Source organism: Salmo salar, chromosome 22 (assembly GCF_965601325.2).
Source record: "Salmo salar chromosome 22, fSalSal1, whole genome shotgun sequence".
Lineage (NCBI taxonomy): Eukaryota > Metazoa > Chordata > Actinopteri > Salmoniformes > Salmonidae > Salmo > Salmo salar.
In genome coordinates, this window is record NC_138312.1 from 33,000,081 (window position 1) to 33,024,990 (window position 24,910).

The 24,910-nt window shown below is 40.7% G+C and overlaps 1 protein-coding gene across 5 annotated transcripts in view; it reads right to left on the reverse strand.

Moving 5' to 3' along the window:
- LOC106583181 (E3 ubiquitin-protein ligase RAD18) overlaps positions 1 to 24,910 on the reverse strand; it is a 99,752-nt gene that overhangs the window by 49,104 nt on the left and 25,738 nt on the right. The window lies entirely within an intron of this gene.

Here is a 24,910-nt window from a genome sequence, read left to right on the forward strand (position 1 = left end):
AAGGGCCTTGGTCAGGGAGGGGACCAAGAACCCGATGGTCACTCTGACAGAGCTCCAGAGTTCCTCTGTGCAGATGGGAGAACCTTCCAGACGGACAACCATCTCTGCAGCACTCCACCAATCAGGCCTTTATGGTAGAGTAGCCAGACGGAAGCCACTCCAGAGCCCGGACTTGAGCCCGATTGAACATCTCTGGAGAGATCAGAAAATAGCTCTGAAGCGACGCTCCCATCCAACCTGACAGAGCTTGAAAGGATCTGCAGAGAGGAATGGTAGAAACTCCCCAAATACAGGTGTGCCAAGCTTGTAGCGTCATACCCAAGAAGACCCAAGGCTGTAATCGCTGCCAAAGGTGCTTCAACAAAGCACTGAGTAAAGGGTCTGAATACTTATGTAAATTTGATATCAGTTTTACATTTTTAATACATTTGCAAACATTTCTAAAAACCTGTTTTTGCTTTGCCATTATGGGGTATTGTGTGTAGATTGATGAGGGGGAAAAAACGATTTAATACATTTTAGAATAAGGCTGAAACATAACAAAATGTGGAAAAGGTCAATGGGTCTGAATACTTTCTGAATGCACTGTATATCATAACTAGAGACATGCGCTCTGGAATAGAGACCATGTTAATGTAAGGTCCTGGTGGGAGTTCGAATATAGGGGCCCTCTCTGTGTACATTGTTGAAAACAGCCCAATATCCAGTTGCAGTGAAGGGGAAGGATAGTGTGTCATGGGAGGAGGTTTTTGTTTTGAATAGGAAAAGACAAAGACACTCAGGGTTTTACTAATATGATATTTCAACTGACGAGGGAGAACTCCATAAAAAGGCCTCTTATCAGCCTACGCAGAGTCTGTCAAATGATAACAAAAATCAAATCACAAGTTCCTGCTGGTGAAATAAACTCATCAAAACACTGGCCGATTTAGGCAGACAAAGCTAATGGATAAAGTTTGCAGAAGGGATTCAAGTAGAGGGCCAAAACAGATGTGTTCAGTTCAGCAGAACAAAAACATAAAATGTGGGGGGGGGGGGGGGGGTAAAAAATACAATAACATAACTGAGAACAAACTCCAGAGAATGTAAAACCAAGAGTATGGAATCGCAATTTCAGGGTTGTTATGGCGAAACAATGGATCTGAGAGAAACAAAAAGCACAAAATATTTCTGCTCAGACCTCATACCTGGTTCCAGATTTAACTGAAAGGACAGTGTTTCATTCCTGTGCATATTAAACTCCTCATAGCATACGTGTCCTGTCAATACAACTTAGGGCCAAAGTAGTCCAGATCACACAGAGAACACACGCACCAGGACAGAATTGCATTACACCCGCCAGTGTAGTTAAGTGATTTCAACATGAGATTCCTTTCCTCTGCTATGCCTGTTATAGCCATGTTCTGCAGGACATTGTGTTCTCTCAGCTAGAGCACAGCTAACCTCCACTCATCTCTTGTGATCTGACTAAAGCAGATCATAATGATAGTAGTGACGGGGGACAAAATTGATACAGTTACATGTCGGGATATTATTTTTAAATAGGTACCCAATTTGTTTTCAGCACTTTTATTTCCATGACTGATAAGTTTTCTCATGGCTCTCATCCCTCTGTAGCAGACATAAGGTGAGCAATATGTTTGGATAATGGAATCGCAATAAATATAGAATTGTGAGGACCGTGATAATATCGTATCGTGAGGTCCTTGGCTATTCCTAGCCCTAATGGATAGATCCTCTGGAATCTGCTCAAGATATTCTTATTCTGATCACTTTCACATCTTGTACTGTAAACCAGTATCTAAAACCACTCATAAATCACCATAAGACAAGACCAGACATTAGAGTCCTCCCATCGTAAAACATTGTGGACAGATATTCAGCTTCTGAAAGCACTGGACCCTGGCTGCAGCTGCTTAGGCCATTCTTGCAGCACCAAACATTCCAGCAAGTCCGATGGTCAGAGTAAATTGAATTGAAGTGTGTGCGTGTGCATGCATGTGTGTGCCCCTGCATGATCCTGCTGCATGGTCCACATTAGGCCTCCATTTCACGCCTCCTTCTTTCCCCGAACCCTGACTCAGCAGTACTGTTCTGTTTGCACATGTACTGTACAGTAAATTAGATTCACCAGATTCACCAAGGTGGGATATTCAGTGGCAGAACACTGATAAATTGTACCCGTTTACTTGCTTATCAGCAGGACTTTACAAAGCAAGAACGAAGAGGGCTAACATTGTGTTTTGGATTCCAAGGTATAAATATTAATTACAAAATATATATATTTTTTAACTCAGATTAGGCCTACAAGACAAGTGGCTGAATCAGACTATTATTCTGAGGACTGTTTCTGACGTGGCTAAGACAGGTTTCCACCTTGAAGAGTCTTGAGTGAGACCACTGAATGAAGGTCAAAGAACCCAAGTTTTATTGGAATGTCACTGTGATCTGATGGCATGTAATATTTGAATATATTTGGAGGAATGAAAACAGACTTCAGTATATTACACCACCCAGTTAGAGCAGCATTCAGAAAGCCAAGGTGAATACACACAATTCATGGGTTCATTATGTCATGACCGTTCACGAGAATCCAAATAGGTCAGATCAGGTTTGCAATAAATAACTTTACTCAGACCCCCTCTCACCTGCAGAGGGGGAAGAAGGGAACTGGTGGGGATTAACCACTCACGTCCTGTTGTAAATCAAGAAGATTCTGGTCTGCCTCTCCAATATTCATCAAAGAAATGTACTTTGTTTCAAGATATTTTTTCCAGCTGAAACTCGAACACGTTCAAAAGCAACTACTGGAACAATATTTCTTACCTAGAATGTGGGGAGTGGTCAGAGGCGATCTATAGAACACTGTCATTTTTTTTTTTTTGTAATGTCATTATAGATGTTATTGATGGGTTCTGATTTCTTAACTTTTGAAATCATGAAATATACTTTTTCATTTCACTGAGGGAGAGGGTAACGTATAACATTTACATTATGTCAGGATATGTTATTGTTAGCCATCAGGGATCCAATGGGAGGAGAAGAGACACAGTCTGGTACAAGTCACCATGACAGCCGTAAGCTGGGGAGGAGTAAGGAATTTGGGCAGAGGTCAGGTTAGATGAAGTGAGGAAGAACATATCACTAATATTCTGGATAGCAACAGAGGTGTATTGGCTGTTCAGAGGTATAAGGAGGGGCTCAGCAAAGGAGCAAGGGTTAAATATCAGTGCTTGTGTGAATATTTTCTTTGTCTTATGCAGCTATATGACCCAGTGGGCGAATAAACTTAGTTTGAGCTTGATTAAGCGTCCGTTAGTTTTTTTACTCTGTTTATTTAGAACCTAACATTATAAAGGAAATACTGCAACCTAGAACATATACCCACTACATGTACAAAGTTTCCATACTATGCGTTGTGCATGTTAAAACATATATTTTTTTAAATGAAAGCGTTTTTGTTGAGAGGGATGTGATGAGAAAATATAAGAGAATTGTTTTACATAACTTTGTACAAGTGACAAGTCACGCCTCTGAGTGAGGTCAGAGAGCGTGTCAGCTTGACGAAACAGCCACTTTCGAACAAACTATATAAAATGTTGGGTTAAGAAATTAACATAACATACCAGAAAAGCGTTGACCTGCAGCTGTACGTTTAAAGTGGTCTGAACTTTGAATCTCAACACGAGGTACAGACGATAAACTCACCTCCCGGACAATCACTGGTATGGCTGATTAGCCATCCTAAGTAAAGTATCTTCGAAAGTGAATTTTAGTGGGACCATTCTACTACTCTGCTCAAACCATCATATTACACTACTCTCATCACCCCACTGGGAACCATCGACATGGCTGGCTAGCCTATCTTTAAAGAATCTGAAAGAGCTAATGGAAGGAAAATAAACTCTGTAGTTCTGTTCAGGACTACACAAGGCACCTGACAACTACAGAGAAGAACAACAGTAGAAGACTTGTTGGAACCCTTTTGGATAATCAGAGCCTTACAAGCGTGCCGGGGAAAAGGCACAACTTCCTTTCCAAGGTGGCCCTGTCTACCGAGAGAGATCCGGGAAACAAAGGCATTTCACGTAAATACATTCATGATTTCTTACTCCAAGCAGGCGGCAGTTCATGAGCAAAGTATGTGATTACTGTAAGAGAGAGTAGTTTCTAAATGTACCAACGTTAAGTGTCTCTGTACCTCTCTCTCTCTCCATCACTTTTGTAACAAGCAGCCATAATGTTATCAGTCCGCTAGGGACATGTTTTTATTGTAGTAAGTGTGTATTTTTATCCTGTGTTACCATTAATTAGCTAGTACATAAATATTAAACCAATTTGTGTTGTACTGAATCATAAGTAAGGCTCAGGTTTTATCAGATGCAAGGTTACAACTGATCATAATGATGATATGATACAAGGTTATGATTAATAAGTTGACTGTTTATAGATGTGATAGGTAAAGACCTTTTAGAGTTTAATTCGGGAGATGGTAACTCTTTAAAGAACCGCTGTCGTGGTGCCGCAGATCCTAATGAGTTAAATGATACATGATTAATTTAATCTGGTAACAATTAAACATAGTTAGTTGATTAGATAAATAACAGTCCTCAGATTCATTCTAAAGTCAAGTCACGGCAATTACTTAGTTGCCCGTGACTAATCTCGTTTTGGCCAGAGCTTTTCTTCTATTTACATGTCAATACAATATCTGCTCATAGCTATTTGTTGGGTTTGAAATCAAGACATGCTATATTTAATTCTGAAATTCATATTAGTCTTTACGAAGCAAATTATAGTTTAACTGAATTAACTTCCATCACTTGTTTGTTTCGTAGCCAGGGATATTCCATGTACAGAGTGAACTCTAATGCGTGCAATGCCTGCTTTCAAAGTTTTGTGGCTAAAAAGAATATGTTTCATATGCAGCCCCAGAGTGACAAAGCACTTTTATGGCTGTAGTTCAAGTCTAAGCTGTAAGGAAGAAATGACAGTTGCATGGACAAATACTGATCATTATCAAAACAGTAATTTACATCTAAACGAGCTCAAGACCTGGTATCTGTTCCAACTTCTATCTGTGTGACATCCTGTCAGCATCTGTTGAAGACCCATACTGCTGCCTTGCTTGCTCCTGTAGCCTAACTGACTCAAAGTGGAGTACATCTTTCTCAGTAGCAGGATGACTGTCTCCAGGAAATTCCATGTTTGATGTGGATCCAATCACACAGTCACCTCGTTCTTATTGGCAACCCGTTAAGTCAATCACACAGGGACCACCACTCTGTGCGCAACGTGCGCAAACGTCACCATCCGCAACTGATAAAATGTCACCACGACCTGCCTCCAAACATGGGTTCAGCTGCACACAGAGAAAGAGAGAAAAAGGGAGCAGAGAAGAAAGAAGAGAAGATCATTATCTCCTTTCTCTGGCCTTATCGTCTCAGGCTTTGATCCAGCTCAGGTGAGCAGCTTTCATGAACAATAACAAAACAGATGTCCTTAACAGTGAAACTTCCTTTTACTACTTGATGGCTAGATGGCCAATAGTCGTTAAGATGAAATGATGGGTGTTTAATACTGTGCATGCATGGAGGCAGACAAGAGGGCTAAAGGTTAATTGCAATAAGCCCAAAATAAATGAGGGGTTTAATCGTTTTGAGGGGAAATCGCAGCATCTGGAAATCAGAAGGACAGAAAGAGAAGATGTATGTGAGAACTGACAGAAAAAGGCAACAGATTTTTTCTAATACTGTATTAAACGTTTTGGTCTCTAATCTTAACATTTCAAGATGAAGTTTAATAATAGAGGTAAAATTGCCTTAAAGTTTTTATGTTTTCTTTTGGGGTAGGTTAAGGCCACCATTAGCCATAAGAGCATATGATATTATAACGCACCAGCATAGAGCAATACATGTAGTAAAGGAGTAATTCCAAAAAGAACATTGAATGCAGAGAGACATCCGAGTGAAAAATATAATCATTGTTCAGTTATAAAATGTTGTCAACTGTCAGTAATTGCCTGGGCACAAATAAATGGCTTATTATGAATCACAGATGTTTGATGGAATGAGGAACATGTGCAGAGGAAAATGGTGGTAACCTGGTTTCTTATCTAGATATTATTCTGTTGGGCATAGGCTGGATCCTGAAGCCAGCTGTCTTGGCAGAGGGTCAGGGTAATAATTAGGTAGATATGATGCTATACACTGTATACAGTGGGGTCCACAATGATTGAAACCATTGATAAAGATGAGCAAAAAAAGGACTGTATAAAATAGATTATTCAAGTACTGAGCTACAGGTAACTTCCAAAATAAAGAAAACACTTGAGTAAATGAGGGATACAAAGCATATTGAAAGAATGCTTTCACACAGGTGTGGTTCCTGAGTTAATTAAGCGATTAATATCCCATCATTCTTAGGGTCATGTATAAAAATGCCCAGTTGCCCATTATTTTGATTACCATGCCTAGAACAACAAATCTCATTGACTTTGAAAGATGGATCTCAAAGGAGCATAGGGGGTTTAAAGTGTGTTGGCACGCGCACCAGTCACCAGATCTCAACCCAATTAAACACTTATGGGAGATACTGAAGAGGCGCCCGAGACAGCAATTTCCACCACTATCAACAAAACCCCAAATTATGGAATTTCTCGTGGAAGAATGGTGTCGCATCCATCCAAGAGTTCCAGACACTTGTAGACTTTATGTCAAGGCGCATTGAAGCATACAATATATACTGCTCAAAAAAATAAAGGGAACACTTAAACAACACAATGTAACTCCAAGTCAATCACACTTCTGTGAAATCAAACTGTCCACTTAGGAAGCAACACTGAGTGACAATAAATTTCACATGCTGTTGTGCAAATGGAATAGACAACAGGTGGAAATTATAGGCAATTAGCAAGACACCCCCAATAAAGGAGTGGTTCTGCAGGTGGTAACCACAGACCACTTCTCAGTTCCTATGCTTCCTGGCTGATGTTTTGGTCACTTTTGAATGCTGGCGGTGCTTTCACTCTAGTGGTAGCATGAGACGGAGTCTACAACCCACACAAGTGGCTCAGGTAGTGCAGCTCATCCAGGATGGCACATCAATGCGAGCTGTGGCAAGAAGGTTTTCTGTGTCTGTCAGCGTAGTGTCCAGAGCATGGAGGCGCTACCAGGAGACAGGCCAGTACATCAGGAGACGTGGAGGAGGCCGTAGGAGGGCAACAACCCAGCAGCAGGACCGCTACCTCTGCCTTTGTGCAAGGAGGAGCAGGAGGAGCACTGCCAGAGCCCTGCAAAATGACCTCCAGCAGGCCACAAATGTGCATGTGTCTGCTCAAACGGTCAGAAACAGACTCCATGAGGGTGGTATGAGGGCCCGACATCCACAGGTGGGGGTTGTGCTTACAGCCCAACACCGTGCAGGATGTTTGGCATTTGCCAGAGAACACCAAGATTGGCAAATTCGCCACTGGAGCCCTCTGCTCTTCACAGATGAAAGCAGGTTCACACTGAGCACGTGACAGACGTGACAGTCTGGTGACGCCGTGGAGAACGTTCTGCTGCCTGCAACATCCTCCAGCATGACCGGTTTGGCGGTGGGTCAGTCATGGTGTGGGATGGCATTTCTTTGGGGGGCCGCACAGCCCTCCATGTGCTCGCCAGAGGTAGCCTGACTGCCATTAGGCACCGATATGAGATCCTCAGACCCCTTGTGAGACCATATGCTGGTACGGTTGGCCCTGGGTTCCTCCTAATGCAAGACAATGCTAGACCTCATGTGGCTGGAGTGTGTCAGCAGTTCCTGCAAGTGGAAGGCATTGATGCTATGGACTGGCCCGCCCGTTCCCCAGACCTGAATCCAATTGAGCACATCTGGGACATCATGTCTCGCTCCATCCACCAACGCCACATTGCACCACAGACTGTCCAGGAGTTGGCGGATGCTTTAGTCCAGGTCTGGGAGGAGATCCCTCAGGAGACCATCCGCCACCTCATCAGGAGCATGCCCAGGCGTTGTAGGGAGGTCATACAGGCACGTGGAGGCCACACACACTACTGAGCCTCATTTTGACTTGTTTTAAGGACATTACATCAAAGTTGGATCAGCCTGTAGTGTGGTTTTCCACTTTCATTTTGAGTGTGACTCCAAATCCAGACCTCCATGGGTTGATAAAATGGATTTCCATTGATTATTTTTGTGTGATTTTGTTGTCAGCACATTCAACTATATAAAGAAAAAAGTATTTAATAAGATTATTTCATTCATTCAGATCTAGGATGTGTTATTTTAGTGTTCCCTTTATTTTTTTGAGCAGTGTACATTTGACCTTAAGAAAGGCCTCAGGACCAGGGGAAGCAAAATAGCCCCATAACATCAACAATCCACCAACATGGAGAATGGGGTCATTTGTGGACATTTCTTTGAGCATACAATACAGGTCAGTATTTCAATCATTTGGCAGCCCACTGTATGTTAAAGGACAATTCCCCCACTTTATAACTGAGTAAAACATTAAGGACATCTTCCTAATGTAGCGCTGCACTCGCCCCTTTTGCCCTCAGAACAGCCACAATTCATCAGGGCATGGACTCTACAAGCTGTCGAAAGCATTCCACAGGGATGCTGGCCCATGTTGACACGAATGCTTCCCAAAGTTGTGTAAAGTTGGCTGGATGTCCTTTGGGTGGTGGACCATTCTTGATACACATAGGAAACTATTGAGGGTGAAAAACCCATCAGTGTTGCTGTTCTTGCTCTTGCCACAAACTATAACCCATTCAAAGGCACTTAAAACTTGTGTCTTGCCCATTCACCCTCTGAATGTCACACATATAAAATCCATGTCTCAGTGGTCTCAAGGCTTAAAAATCCTTCTTTAACCTGTCTCCTCCCCTTCATTTACACTGATAGAAGTGGATTTAACAATTAACATCAATAAGGAATGATAGTTTTCATCTGGATTCACCTGGTCAATCTGTCATGGAAAGTTCAGGTGTCCTTAATGTTTTGTATACTCGGTGTATATGAACAACAGTAAGATTTGATACACTGATGTTTTATCGTTTTTGTTAGTCATACTGCACAATTCCTTGTTTTTGTAATTTTGAAGTTTCTGTATTCCGTTTATGCATGCCCATTTATGCTTTAAAGCTCTGCCAGCCCAACAACTTCCAGTGTAGCACCTGACGCAATCTTCTGTACTGAGAGCTGTCGAAACACAGTAAACACGAAATGTCTTTCTACACCCATTACCTTCAAGACCTCCCCCTTATTACGGTGAACAATGTTCATCGTATTGTGAGAGGATCAGCTATTGCTTAAAAAAAAGGGATTTAAGCTGTACATAGTTACATCAACAACTACTAAGGTGAGTATTCACAACTAGCTAGCTATAAAAACTACCCATATGTTATTGGGTCAGTTCCCCTTGATTTTGATATTCAGTCATTTTTTCTAAAAGGATAAGTTGTTTTATTTGTATTTCTCAGTTTCCAGCAAGGCTCTTGTGACAAGAGGTTAGTGTGAGGGCAACTTGTTACAGATCAATGAGGAAGTCTGAGAAGCAACACCGTTTGAGAGTAGGAAGAATGAATATAGCAAGCACAAGCTTTACTGCTCTGGTTGTTATAAGCAAGTTCCTGGGGATTCATAAAAGTGTCTAAAAATAATGGCATGGTGAGGATACTTGGGAATTGATTAGCTAGATAGTGTAGCCAGCATAGTACACTTCAACAGTCATATTGTAAATAATCACTAAAGGTGTGAATTTAGGATATGCTCCCCTGAAACTCGACTGAACAAAAATAGAAATGCAAAATGTAAAAAGTGTTGGTCCCATGTATTGTGAGCTGAAATAAAAGATCCCAGAAATATTCCATGCGCACAAATAATTTATTTCTCTCAAATGTTGTGCACAAATATGTTTACATCCCTGTTAGTGAACATTTCTCCTTTGCCATTATAATCCATCCACCTGACAGGTGTCGCATATCAAGAAGCTGATTAAACAGCATGATCATTACACAATGGCGACAATAGGCCACTCTAAAACGCGTAGATTTGTCACAAACACAATGCCACAGATGTCTCAACTTTGAGAGAGTGCAATTGGCATGCTGACTGCAGAAATGTCCACCAGAGCTGTTGCCAGAGATTTGAATGTTCATTTCTCTACCATAAGCGGCCTCCAACGTCGTTTTACAGAATTCCAACCGGACTAAATAACGCAGACCATGTGTAACTGCGCTAGGACCTCTACATCCGGCTTCTTCCCCTGGGGAATCATCGGAGACCAGCCACCCGTATAGCTGATGAAACTAAGGAGTATTTTTGTCTGTAATAAAGCCCTTTTGTGTGGAAAAACTCATTCTGATTGACTGCGCCCCTGCCCAGTCATGAGAAATCCATAGATTAGGGCCTAATGAATGTATTTTAATTGACTTATTTCCTTATATGAACTGTAACTCAGTAGAATCTTGAAATTGTTGCATGTTGCGTTTATATTTTGTTCAATATAGTTTGAGGATTTTTTTCTTTGAATTGTCAGTCTTTCTAATATTCTTGGTTTGTTGACCTATATTTGAACAGCACTGTTATTGTTGTTTAATCCTTGAATTATTTTCACAGACTGTGTTAAAGGACTTACTCCCTGTCATCCTGGCCCACTACCGTTGCTCCTGTGTTGCTGGGAATACTTTGTGCAACCTCACAGTCGCACTGCTCTACCAGACAGAACACTACTGTCAACTTGGGATTGGTGTGGTTCCCCCTGTCCATAGTTGCACTGAGAGTGAGCAGAGGTGGCACAAGCAAAGAACAATGGTAAGGCTGTGTGTGAATGTTTATTGAAGGCTAATATGAATAATATAAACGAGTGATGTGAATGTGATGATGTAAGTGCCCCTTGGTATTCCTAGGGTGTGAAGCCAGGCCCTGTTAACAGGATGATAGTCCTGCCAGCAAGACCCAAAGAGGAGACTGGCTGAGGGAGTGAGGTAAAATGTTTAGCATTCATCACAATCTGAGCTAATTTTTGACAACCGCTTTAAATTTGTGTAGCCAATATGCCTTGATTAAAATAGCCACAGTACATCAGATTATGCCAATCCTGAAACAATCCCTAGTGGTTCCTAACTCTAGACACTTGTGTAGATCCAAAAGGGATAGGTAAAAGCAGCCAATCAAACCAAATGAAATTGTATTTGTCACATGAGCCAAATACAACAGGTGTAGACCTCACAGTGAAACGCTTATTTACAAGCCCTTAACACTTATTTTTCTTACAACTGCATTGTTGGGTAAAAAATAGATAAGTAAGTAACAAATAATTAAAGAGCAGCTCCGGTACCACTTGCCGTGAGGTAGCAGGGAGAACAGTCTATGACTAGGGTGGCTGGAGTCAAACCATTTTTAGAGCCTTCCTCTGACACCGCCTGGTATAGAGGTCCTGGATGGCAAAAGGCTTGGCCCCAGTGATGTAATTGGCCGTACACACTACCCTCTGTAGTGTTATACCCTATTTGGTAAAATACCAAGTCCATATTATGGCAAGAACAGCTCAAATAAGCAAAGAGAAACAACAGTCCATCATTACTTTAAGACATGAAGGTCAGTCAATACAGAACATTTCAAGATCTTTAAAAGTTTACTCAAGTGCAGTCGTAAAAACCATCAGGGCTATTTCACCAAGGAGAGTGATGGAGTACTGCATCAGATGACCTGGCCTCCACAATCACTCGACCTCAACCAAATTGAGATGGTTTGGGTTGAGTTGGACCACAGAGTGAAGGAAAAACAGCCAACACGAGCTCAGCATATGGCAACTCCTTCAAGACTGTTGGAAAAGCATGTATATCCAATCCTTCTGAATCGACAAGTGTCTTGGCAGCAGGAACCAGGGGTTGTTTCCTGATAGGGCCTATGACGGAAATTCCTTGCCTTTATCACAGGAGTACCTTCAATGAGACAGAGCTACTGTATCTAGTTAGCATGCTTCCTAGCTGGACTGCTACATCCAAAATAATAGTGTTTGCAACAATAACAGCCAATTTTCATCTTAGCGACTGTCTTAAACAGTCCAAACAACATTTATACATTTTAGTCATTTAGCAGACGTTCTTATCCAGAGCGACTTACAGTAGTGAATGCATACATTTCATACATTTTTTCCCCCGTACTGGTCCCTCGTGGGAATCGAACCCACCCTGGCGTTGCAAACACAATGCTCTACCAACTCAGCCACACAGGCAAATCATTACGGATTCCTAGTGTATCAGTCTGTATCTTTGGTGCTAATGTAAGCAATGCTAGCTAGCTAAGTAGCTATACCTGCTGCATCTGAAATAAAGTGTTTTCAATGACTACAGACAAATATTATTCAAATCAGAAACCCATTTGCATTGCTAGTTATAGCCTTATGTTAGCTAGCTAACATTGAACCTAGTTTGTTAGCTTTAGCTACTTGCAGATTCATACTGACAATGTTTGTATTGGTAGTAGTAGGAGTTGGGATTATGACGGGAGATTATGGCCGTCTATTGTATTTCATGAACATGTGTGCATGTCTAGACAATAGTGACCCATCCACTTAGCTAAATGTGGCTGGGAGGTGGTTATAGCATTTCCTTCACATGATCCATCAATTTAGACAAGTGTGTCAGGTAAACGTAATAAAATAATGACGTTTACACACTTTGTTTTTGATATTGCTACTATGCAAGTAACCACTTCACTGTACCATTTACACCTTCTGTATCCTGTGCATGTAACAAATAAACATATATTTATTTGATATGTGTGTTTACCACATGGCCTCACATGTGAATCCTTAAAGAGATGGGTGGGCTTAAGGCTTAAGAGGCTGTGAACGATGCTCAATGGTTATAGACAAAGAAGAGCTCTCCGGTTGGTGTACCAAAACATTCAAGGGCCATTTTCTCAAAAGTGGGGTTAAAAGTATATCAACTTTCAAAGCAGAATTACTTTCCCATTGTTCCTCAACTGCAGTGTATGATACTATTTTCTAGTCTCTACTTTTATCCCCCCAAAAAAACACAATTTCAAGTTGATACATAAGACCGAATCGAGGCGGTTGGTTTCAGGGATGTAATTGAATTATTGTTATTTGAATCAGCTGGTGGAGTGCAATGGGGAAAAAAAACAGAACATAGTGCCCCAGGACAGAGTTTGGAAAACCCTGGTGTAAGGCACGGCATGGGCTTTGTACCGCTAATGAAGGTGAAGCACTGTTTGCTTTCTAAACACCTGAAAGAGCAATTTCCTGCAATGTAGCATGAAATATCATGAATTGTGACACAGGAACCAAGACATTTAAAATAAATCTTATTTTATTAACAGGAATAGAGAAACATTACAGGGCTACTTCCTAAATATTTGGGAGAGGAGAGGGGAGAGACCAACAGGAGGCCAGCTCCCTATGAGGGGCGAGTCCAACCGGCCTCATCTCGCTTTAACCATTGCAACCAGGTTCTTCGGCACCTGTAAACGCTACCTCTGGAATTCACGTGAGCCGTTAAGGACTGCAGCAACAACGGCAGTTTTGCAGGAGCAATTAAGTAATATGGTGCAGGGATTTCTCTGCCATTTTAACCCATGGGTGGGCCCCCTAAGCATTTCAAAACCCTACGTTATACACACACTAGAGGTGGACCGATTAATCGGAATGGCCAATTAATTAGGGCCGATTTCAAGTTTTCATAACAATCGGTAATCGGTATTTTTGACCACCAATTTGCCTATTTTTTTTTTTACACCTTTATTTAACTAGGCAAGTCAGATTAAGAACAAATTCTTATGTTCAATGACGGCCTAAGAACGGGGGTTAACTGCCTTGTTCAGGGGGGATTCGTTTTTGCAACCTTCGGTTACTAGTCCATCACTCTAACCACCTGCCTTACATTGCACTCCACGAGGAGCCGGCATGGCAGGCTGACTACCTGTTACGCGAGGGCAGCAAGAAGCCAAGGTAAGTTGCTAGCTAGCATTAAACTCTTATAAAAAACAATCAATCAATCTTAACATAATCACTAGTTAACTACACATGGTTGATGAAATTACTAGTTTTTCTAACGTGTCCTGCGTTGCATATAATCGATGCAGTGCCTGTTAATTTATCATTAAATCACAGCCTACTTCGACAAACGGGTGTTGATTTAACAAGCGCATTTGCGAAAAAAGCACCAATGTACCTAACCATAAACATCTATGCCTTTCTTTAAAATCAATACACAAGTATATATTTTTAAACCTGCATATTTAGTTAATATTGCCTGCTAACATGAAATTGTGTCACATCTCTAGCGTTCATTGCACGCAGAGTCAGAGTATATGCTACAGTTTGGGCCGCCTGTCTCGTTGCGAACTAATTTGCCAGAATTTTACGTAATTATGACATAACATTGAAGGTTGTGCAATGTAACAGGAATATTTAGACTTAGGGATGCCACCCTTTAGATAAAATACGGAACCGTTCCGTATTTCACTGAAAGAAAAAAACGTTTTGTTTTTGAGATGATAGTTTCCGGATTCGACCATATTAATGACCTAAGGCTCGTATTTCTGTGTTTATTTTATTATGATTTGATAGAGCAGTCTGAGCGGTGGTAGGCACCAGCACGCTCGTAAGCATTCATTCAAACAGCACTTCGCTGTGCTTGAAGCATTGCGCTGTTTATGACTTCAACCCGGGTGGGTATAATTTGTGGAATGTTCCAACAGGAATCTATTCCAAAAACTTCGTAAATAACAAGGTTGCCAAAAAACAACACATACAAAGTTGTATAGCGGCAGAATAAGATACCTGGTAGGGAGTGGTCTATTTTATTGCGTTTTTCACTCATCACGTTTATTCTGAAAAATGTCTGTCCTCACTCTGGTTGCCTATGGACAAACATTAAGAATAAGCTACGTGGTGAGTTGATGCCTATTCGGCAGCTAGTTAGCTAGGTTGGTATGCATTGCTACTTTGTATACATTGTTGGTTGGCAACCATTTACTTTACGCTTTTTGGAACAGATTCCTGTTGGAACGTTCCACAAATTATACCCACCCCTTCAAGCCTATCAACTCCCAAGATGAGGCTGGTGTAACCGATGTGAAATGGCTAGCTAGTTAGCGGGTGCGCGCTAATAGCATTTCAAACGTCACTCACTCTGAGACTTGGAGTAGTTGTTCCCCTTGCTCTGCATGGGTAACGCTGCTTCGAGGGTGGCTGTTGTCGATGTGTTCCTGGTTCGAGCCCAGGTAGGAGCGAGGAGAGGGACGGAAGCTATACTGTTACACTGGCAATACTAAGTGCCTATAAGAACATCCAATAGTCAAAGGTATATGAAATACAAATCGTATAGAGAGAAATAGTCCTATAATTCCTATAATAACTACAACCTAAAACTTCTTACCTTGTGAATATTGAAGACTCATGTTAAAAGGAACCACCAGCTTTCATATGTTCCCATGTTCTGAGCAAGGTACTTCAACGTTAGCTTTCTTACATGGCACTTTTACTTTCTTCTCCAACACTTTGATTTGCATTATTTAAACCAAATTGAACATGTTTCATTATTTATTTGAGGCTAAATTGATTTTATTGATGTATTATATTAAGTTAAAATAAGTGTTCATTCAGTATTGTTGTAATTGTCATTATTACCAAAAATATATATAATAATAATACATTTAAAAAATTGTTTGTTTTTTTATTGATTTTTATTTAATATATATTTAATATATATATATTTATTTATTTAAAATCGGCTGATTAATCGGTACCAGCAATTTTTGTTCCTCCAATAATCGGTATCGGCGTTGAAAAATCATAAATCGTCCGACCTCTAACACACACACACACACACGGGATGGAAAAACTAAGTTTGCAGAAAAGATAATGGACTTGTTTATATTTTTGAATACTAATCTTTGAGAACTAACAATCACCAAAATAAAAGCGAGACACTCAGGGAGATTTGAAAATCCCCAAAACAATGAATTTAGCAGTATTAATTTTGTTATGTTTGAGCAAAAGAACACAGCATTATCCATGGCAAACTGCATAGAATTGCAGGAAACTACCTTTAAAACTGCAACATTCTCACATCTACATGGCAAAATGTGCAGAATTGCAGGAAATTAGCTTTAAAACTGAAAAAAAAAAATGGATCAGCTCCATGGAGAAATTAGTTCAATTGCACGAAATTGGCTTAAAATGTTCTCTACAGAGCCAAGATGGGGGCCTCTAAAATATAGCCGCGCTGTCGGCCGACCGCATTCATTGCCACGCCCCCTGCCACACCCACCACCTAAGCCCCTTTTTGATCCCGAAAAAAACCTGTGGTGTTCCCTTAAACATGGACAGTCGCCTACAACCAGCTCAATTTGAAGCAATTCTTGACTCTGACCATATGTCCTTCAGTTGTGATGTGAACATTTGTGTCATGAAGTGCACTCATACTGGTGGCTACAGCATTGACTGATGCTGTAACACTCCCTAATCTATTGTCCACAAGGGGGAAATAGAACACAGGGATTGAATTAAGATTCTTTTTTATTAGGCCTCTGAATCAACACAAAAAAAAAGTAATTTACTAAATTACTCCCATCGTTTTGAGTCACTAGGGGTTGACAGTCTGATAAGGAAAAGCTAAAATAAATGGTTTCTAAAGCTACCATAACCAGAAAGGAACTGTGAAGCTTGAACACACTTTCATACACAGAACATCAAAAGTCAGTTAACCTGCGCGTCGCTAGTCTGAGTACCAGTCTCTTTAGCCAACATTCCAATCCTTGTCATTGCTAAATAACATACTCAGATTAGCTCATCGCAGCAGTGCTGGCATAATATCACCCATTTCATATTTTGTGTCTGTTAGTTGCTAAACTAACTTCCAATCGTTAAAAAAAATTCATTACTATTTGCTGTTCAACAGGTTTATGAATCCAAGCTGAATATAATACATTTGATTATGAACAAAACATTTGTCTGCTGGGCTTGATAACATTAGGTACACAGAGCCAGCTAAGCAAACGTTACCTCAGTTCAGGCGATAGATGAACTGTCATTCCAAATATGATTGAATATTTACCATCTAACTCAGACTACACAAACAGAGAAAGAATCCATGTGTGCATTGGGAAAAACATTTTCACATTCTACACACAATACCCCATTATGACAAAGCAAAAACTGTTTTGAGAAATTTTAGGAAATGAATAAAACACAAAATATTGAAATATCCCATTTACTAAGTATTCAGACCGTTTATTCAGAACTGTTGAAGCGCCTTTGGCAGTGATTACAGCTTCAAGCCTACTTGGGTATGACGCTACAAACTTGGCACACCTGTATTTTGGGAGTTTCTCCCATTCTTCTCTGCAGATCCTCAAGCTCTGTCAGATTGAACGGGGAGTCGCTGCACAGCTATTTTCAGGTCTCTCCAGAGATGTTCGATCTGTTTCAAGTCCGGGCTCTGGCTGGGCCACTCAAGGACATTCAGAAACTTGTCCCGTAGCCACTCCTGCGCTGCCTTGGCAGTGAGCTTAAGGTCATTGTCCTGTTGGAAGGTGAACCTTAGCACCACAGACTGGGGCTAAGCGCTGGAGCAGGTTTTCATCAAGGATCTCTGTACTTTGCGTCGTTTATCTTTCCCTCAATCATGACTAGTCTCCCAGTCCCTGCCACTGAAAAACATCCCCACAGCATGACGCTGACACCACCATGTTTCAGCGTAAGGATTGTATTGGCCAGATGATGAGCGGTACCTGGTTTCCTCCAGACGTGACACTTGACATTCAGGCCAAAGAGTTCAATCTTGGTTTCATCAGCCCAGAGAATGTTGTTTCTCATGGTCAGAGTTCTTTAGGTGACTTTTGGCAAACTCCAAGCGGGCTGTCATGTGCCTTTTACTGAGAAGTGGCTTCCGTCTGGCCACTCTACCAAAAAGGCCTGATTGGTGGAGTGCTGCAGATGGTTGTCCTTCTGGAAGGTTCTCCCATCTCCACAAAGGAACTCTGGAGCTCTGTCAGAGTGACCATCCGGCTCTTGATCACCTCCTTGAACAAGGCCCTTCTCCCACGATTGCTCAGTTTGGCCGGGCGGCCAACTCTAGGAAGTCTTGGTGGTTCCAAACTTCTTCCATTTAAGAATGATGGAGACCACTGTGTTCTGGGGTACCTTCAACGCTGCAGAAATGTTTTCGTACACTTCCCCAGAACTATGCCTCGACACAATCCTGTCTAGAAGCTATACGGACAATTTATTTGACCTCATGGCTTGTCAACTGTGGGACCTTATATAGACAGGTGCCTTTCCAAATCATGTCCAAATCAATTCAATTTATCACAGGTGGACTCCAATCAAGTTGTAGAAACATCAAGGATGATCAACGGAAATAGGATGCACTTGAACACAAATTCGAGTTTCATAGCAAAGGGTCTGAATACTTATGTAAATAAGTTATCCGTTTTTTTATAAATTAGCAAAAATATCTAAAAACCTGTATTCGCTTTGTCATTGTGGGGTATTGTGTGTAGATTGATGAGGATTCTAATTTATTTAATCCATCTTAGAATAAGGTTGTAACGTTAGAAAATGTGGATAAAGTCAAGGGGTGTAAATACTTCCCGAATTAACTGTATTTGACTCACCTGACTTAACTGTCAACATTCACCTCACTGGTCAAAATGTGGTAAGCTGCAGCAGCAGCAGGTGATAAGACAACCTGGCGCCAATGATTTTTTTCTTCTTGTCAATCACTCAAGCAAGAGCCTGCCGCCTGGCCAGCTCGTGCACATGCTCAGGTCTATCAACATTTCTTACTATGCGAAACAGGAGGGCTGGCATTGAAAAACCCGAGTTTACTTTTTGAAACAGAGAAAAAAAAATACAAAAATACAAGAATCCCAGACAACACAAAAAAAAGCTCAAGATACTTTGACGGATCTGCATGATTCACGTGGGTCACGAATTTAGATCAGAAAATCCGGAAATTACAAGTGATTCAATACGATAATATTAGGCTATTTGGAAAGGGCACAATGGCTGCAACTTCACTCGGTGATGGTGGGAGTGGTTTTGCTGAATAGAATCATGGGCGTTTGAACCTTGAAAATAAAAATATTGAAGCAAAAGGACAATAAAAGCATTATATAGGTCGTTGAACATCTATTTAAAATATTTAAAGATGTTATTAGACAAAGACAAACAGAGGAGCTAAAAGTGCCTTCAGAAAATATTCACACCCCTTAAACCTTTCCACATTTTGTTGTTAAAACCTGAATTTAAATTAGATTTTTTTGTCACTGGCCTGCACACAATACCGCATAATGGTTGAAGTGGAATTATGTTTTTCGAATATTTTACAAATTACATTTTAAAAGCTGAAATGTCATGAGTCAATAAGAACTCAGCCCCTTTTATGGCAAGCCGAAATAAATTCAGGAGTAAAACATTTCTTAAGTCACATAGGTTGCATAGACTTAATAGTAATAGCGTATACCCCGATATGGAATAGAACCTGTATTAAATTCTGGATGTCACCCAACCCTAAGTGTGAAATAGGACAAAAATACAGTACCAGTCAAAAGTTTGGACACATCTACTCATTCAAGGGTATTTCTTTATTCTTCAATGTAGAAAATAGTAAAACTAATAGTGAAGACAACAAAATTATGAAATAACACATATGGAATCCTGTAGCAACCACAAAAGTGTTAAACAAATTGAAATATATTTTATATTTGAGATTCTTCAAAGTAGCCATCCTTTGCCTTGATGACAGCCATGTTCGTTAAAAGTGTGCCTTGAATTCTAAATAAATCACCAAGTGTCACCAGAAAAGTACCCCTACACCATCACACTTCCTCCTCCATGTTTCACAGTGGGAACCACACAGGCGGAGATCATCCATTTACCTACTCTGCATCTCACAAAAGACATGGCGGTGGGAACCAATAATCTCAAATTTTGACTGATCAGACCAATGAACAGATTTCCACCAGTCTAAATGTCCATTGCTCATATTTATTGGCCCAAGCAAGTGTCTTCTTCTTATTGGTGCCCTTTAGTAGTGGTTTCTTTGCAGCAATTTAGTAGTGGTTTCAACAGCAACAGTTGATGTTGAGAGGTGTCTGTTACTTGAACTCTGTGAAGCAATTATTTGGGCTGCAATCTGAGGTGCAGTTAATTGCCGATTTCTGAGGCTAGTACCTCTAAAGAACTTATCCTCTGCAGCAGAGGTAACTGGGTCTTCCTTTCTGTGGCATTCCTCATGAGAGCCAGTTTCAACATAGCGCATTATAGGTTTTTGCGACTGCACTTGAAGAAACTTTCCAAGTTCTTGAAATGTTCCGTATTGACTGACCTTCATGTCTTAAAGTAATGACGGACGGTCGTTTCTCTTTGCTTATTTGAACTGTTTTTGCCATAATATGGACTTGGTCTTTCACCAAATAGGGCCATCTTCTGTACACCAACCCTACCTTGTCACAACACAACTGATTGGCTCAAACACAATAAGGAATGAAATTCCACAAATTAAAAGCTGAAATGTCTTGAGTCAGTAAGTATTCAACCCCTTTGTTATGGCAAGACTAAATAAGTTGCATGGACTCTGTGTGCAATAATAGTGTTCAACATGATTTCGGAATGACTACCTCATCTCCGTAGCAGACACATTCAATTATTTGTAAGGTCCCTAAGTCGAGCAGTGAATTTCAAACTCAGATTCAACTCCATAGACCAGCAAGGTTTTCCAATGCCTCGCTATTGGTAGATGGGTAAAAAGCAGACATTGAATATCCCTTTCATGGTGAGGTTATTAATTCGACTTCAGATGGTGTATCAATACATCCAGTCACTACAAATACAGGTGTCCTTCCTAGTTCAGTTCCCGGAGAAGAAGGAAACCGCTCAGGGTTTTCATCATGAAGCCAATGGTGACTTTAAAACAGTTACAGTTTAAGGGCTGTGATAGGATACTGAGGATGGATCAACAACATTGTCGTTACTCCACAATACTAACCTAAATGACAGAGTGAAAAGAAGGAAGCCTGTACAGAATAAAAATATTCCAAAATATGCCTCCTGTTGCAACAAGGCACTAAAGTAAGACTGCAAAAAATGTGGCAAAGCTATAAACATTTTGTTCTGAACACAAAGTGTTATGTTTGGCGCAAACCCAATACAATAAATTACTGAGTACCACTCTCCATTTTCTTCAAGCATAGCAGTGGCTGCATCATGTTATGGGTATACCTGTAATCGTTAAGGATTGAAGAGTTTCAGGATATAAAAAAAAAACGGAATGGAGCTAAGCACAGGCAAAATCCTAGAGGAAAACCTGGTTCAGTCTGCTTTCCACCATAAACAGATGAATTCACCTTTCAGCAGCACAATAACCTAAAACACAAGGCCAAATCTACACTGAAGTTGCTTACCAAGACGCCGTTGAATGTTCCTGAGTGGCCTAGTTACAATCTATGGAAAGACCTGAAAATGGTTGTATTACAATGATCAACAAAAAATTTGACAGAGGTTGAAGAATTTTGAACAGAATAATGGGCAAATGTTGCACAATACAGGTGTGGAAAGCTACTACCTGGAAAGACTCCCAGCTGTAATCACTGCCAATATTGATTCTAACATGTATTGACTCAGGGGTTTGAATGCTTATCTAATGAAGATACAGTATAATAGCTTTTACATGATTTTTCTTACAAATGTTAGAATTTTGGCAGAGTATTTTGTGTAGATCGTTCACAAAAATCTATTGCATTAGTCATCTCAGGGATCCTAATTGAAACATCACTGAGTAGCAATTTCCGGTTTTGCTCATCACTAAAGTCAATAAACATTCAATCATAAAATGTCAAACTGTGTAAGACTTCAATAAATACTTCATAATAACTGCCCAAATGTTATAAGTGTAGGAGTTGTTCTTTAAGGGCTGTGGAGACAAACTAATTTCAGTGTGCCCCTGTAGAGGCCCAGGGCTGACAGATTATTAACATAGCCTGCCAAGGGCACAGGAGCAAGCTGCAGTTAACTTAAAAAAAATATATAATAATAATTAAAATGCAGTTGAAGTCAGAAGTTTACATAAACTTAGGTTGGAGTCATTAAAACTCGTTTTTCAACCACTCCACAAAATTCTTGTTAACTATAGTATTGGCAAGTCGGTTAGGACATTACTTTCTGCATGACACAAGTCATTTTTCCAACAATTGTTTATAGACAGATTATTTCACTTATAATTCACTGTATCACAATTCCAGTGGGTCAGAAGTTTACATACACGAAGTTGACTGTGCCTTTAAACAGCTTGGGGAAATTCAAGAAAATTACGTTATGGCTTTAGAAGCTTCTGATAGGCTAATTGACATCATTTGGGTCAATGGGAGGTGTACCTGTGGATGCATTTCAAGACCTACCTCCCAAACTCAGTGCCTCTTTGCTTGACATCATGGGAAAATCAAAAGAAATCAGCCAAGATCTCAGAAAAGAATTGGAGACCACCACAAGTCTGGTTCATCCTTGGGAGCAATTTCCAAATCCCTGAAGGTACCATGTTCATCTCTACAAACAATAGTACGCAAGTATAAACACCATGGGACCACGCAGCCACCATATCGCTCAGGAAGGAGACGTGTTCTGTCTCCTAGAGATGAACGTACTTTGGTGCGAAAAGTGCAAATCAATCCCAGAACAACAGCAAAGGACCTTGTGAAAATGCTGCAGGAAACAGGTACAAAAGTATCTATATCCACAGTAAAACGAGTCCTATATCGACATAATCTGAAAAGCCACTCAGCAAGGAAGAAGCCACTGTTCCAAAACCGAAATAAAAAAAGCCAGACTACGGTTTGCAACTGCACATGTGGACAAAGATCGTAGTTTTTGGAGAAACGTCTCCGGTCTGATGAAACAAAAATGGAACTGTTTGGCCATAATGACCATCGTTATGTTTGGAGGAAAAAGGGGGAGGCTTGCAAGCCGAAGAACACCATCCCAACCGTGAAGCACGGGGGTGGCAGCATCATGTTGAGGGGGTGCTTTGCTGCTGGAGGGACTGGTGCACTTCGCAAAATAGATGGCATCATGAGGATGGAAAGTTATGTGGATATATTGAAGCAACATCTCAAGACATCAGTCAGGAAGTTAAAGCTTGGTCGCAAATGGGTCTTCCAAATGGACAATGACCCCAAGCATACTTCCAAAGTTGTGGCAAAATGGCTTAAGGACAACAAAGTCAAGGTATTGGAGTGGCCATCACAAAGCCCTGACCTCAATCCTATAGATTTGTGGGCTGAACTGAAAAAGTGTGTGCGAGCAAGGAGGCCTAAAAAACCTGACTCAGTTACACCAGCTCTGTCAGGAGGAATGGGCCAAAATTCACCCAACTTATTGTGGGAAGCTTGTGGAAGGCTACCTGAAACGTTTGACCGAAGTTAAACAATTTAAAGGCAATGCTACCAAATACTAATTAAGTGTATGTAAACTTCTGACCCACTGGGAATGTGATGAAATAAAAGCTGAAATAAATTATTCTCTAATATTATTCTGACATTTCACATTCTTAAAATAAAAGTGGTGATCCTAACTGACCTAAAACAGGAAATGTTTACTAGGATTAAATGTCAGGAATTGTGAAAACTGAGTTTAAATGTATTTGGCTTAGGTGTATGTAAACTTCCAAATTCAACTGTGTATGTGTGTGTAGAGATAGATAGATAGGATTGGATTAGATTAGATTTTGATCGATAGAGATATATATATATATATTATAATAATAATAATTATAATAAAAGCTGAAGTTCACTGAGAGAAAAAAAAATAACTGGTCTCCATTGACAGAGTTCTGTTTGGCATTGTTTTAGGGTCCTGCTCGCAACCTTGCTGTTCAATGACACAACAATAGCACACTGATGGAGGCACATTCATTGAGTGTGCCAATCTTGTTCAAACGTTTGGAAGAGAAAGCGAGACTGCTACCACATACTGCATGTGGCCAACACTCTGTGTTTGTGCGTGTGTCGCCATATCCCTGGTGTCTGCCCATTCACTGATCTAAACAGCCATCGGAGTGAGTCATCGCGGGGACGGGCGAGCCCGGCTCTGGTCTGATTAATCAAACTGTTTTCATTTAAGACAGCTATTTATAATACACCCCTCCATGAGTCAGATCAATATTTCAATCTCCATATTTAGCAAAGTTAGCACCACCAAGCTATTTCTAGTTCCACCCACCTTTTATCTTCCTCTGGCTATCACAGCCACTTAACCTTGCAAAGTGCCATACGGTCCCCTTACAAACTCTCGCTCTCTCTTTGTCTGTCTGTCTGCCCAAGAGGCAAGGCAAACACAATCTGTCTCAGATTCTTCTGCATAAATTAAGTCCCGCTGGGTAAAGGCTATTACAGGTCAGAATTATTCACCAAAAAGACACTGAAACACCCCAGTAAACCTAAACGTTTCCCTCCTTCATGGTGTAATGTCTGCTGCTGTGAGAGTCCCTGATGCTTAATCACTTCATCACAGTTAGAGGCCTTCTCAGAGTATACAGCCACACAGCCACCAGGGACCAGGGGAGCTTATGGTCTTCCTGGCAATTCTCTCCGCTGAAGTGGGTCCTTAGCCATACGAGGGCATTAAGCAGGATCAATGGTCCACCCCTGTTGCACTCCCACTGTATTGATCTGATCTGTGTATGTGACAGAGCTGCTCCTCTTATCTCTGGTTCTGGCCTGATTCACTTCACAGCTCTCAGAGGAAGATGACTTCTCCTAAACTGGTACAAGGACTAAAGTGAGTGCACCACTCTAGTGGACTGGAATGACTAAGCACTCTGAAATAATAAACACCGGCAGTGTTTTAGTATCTATTTTTTATTTAACTAGG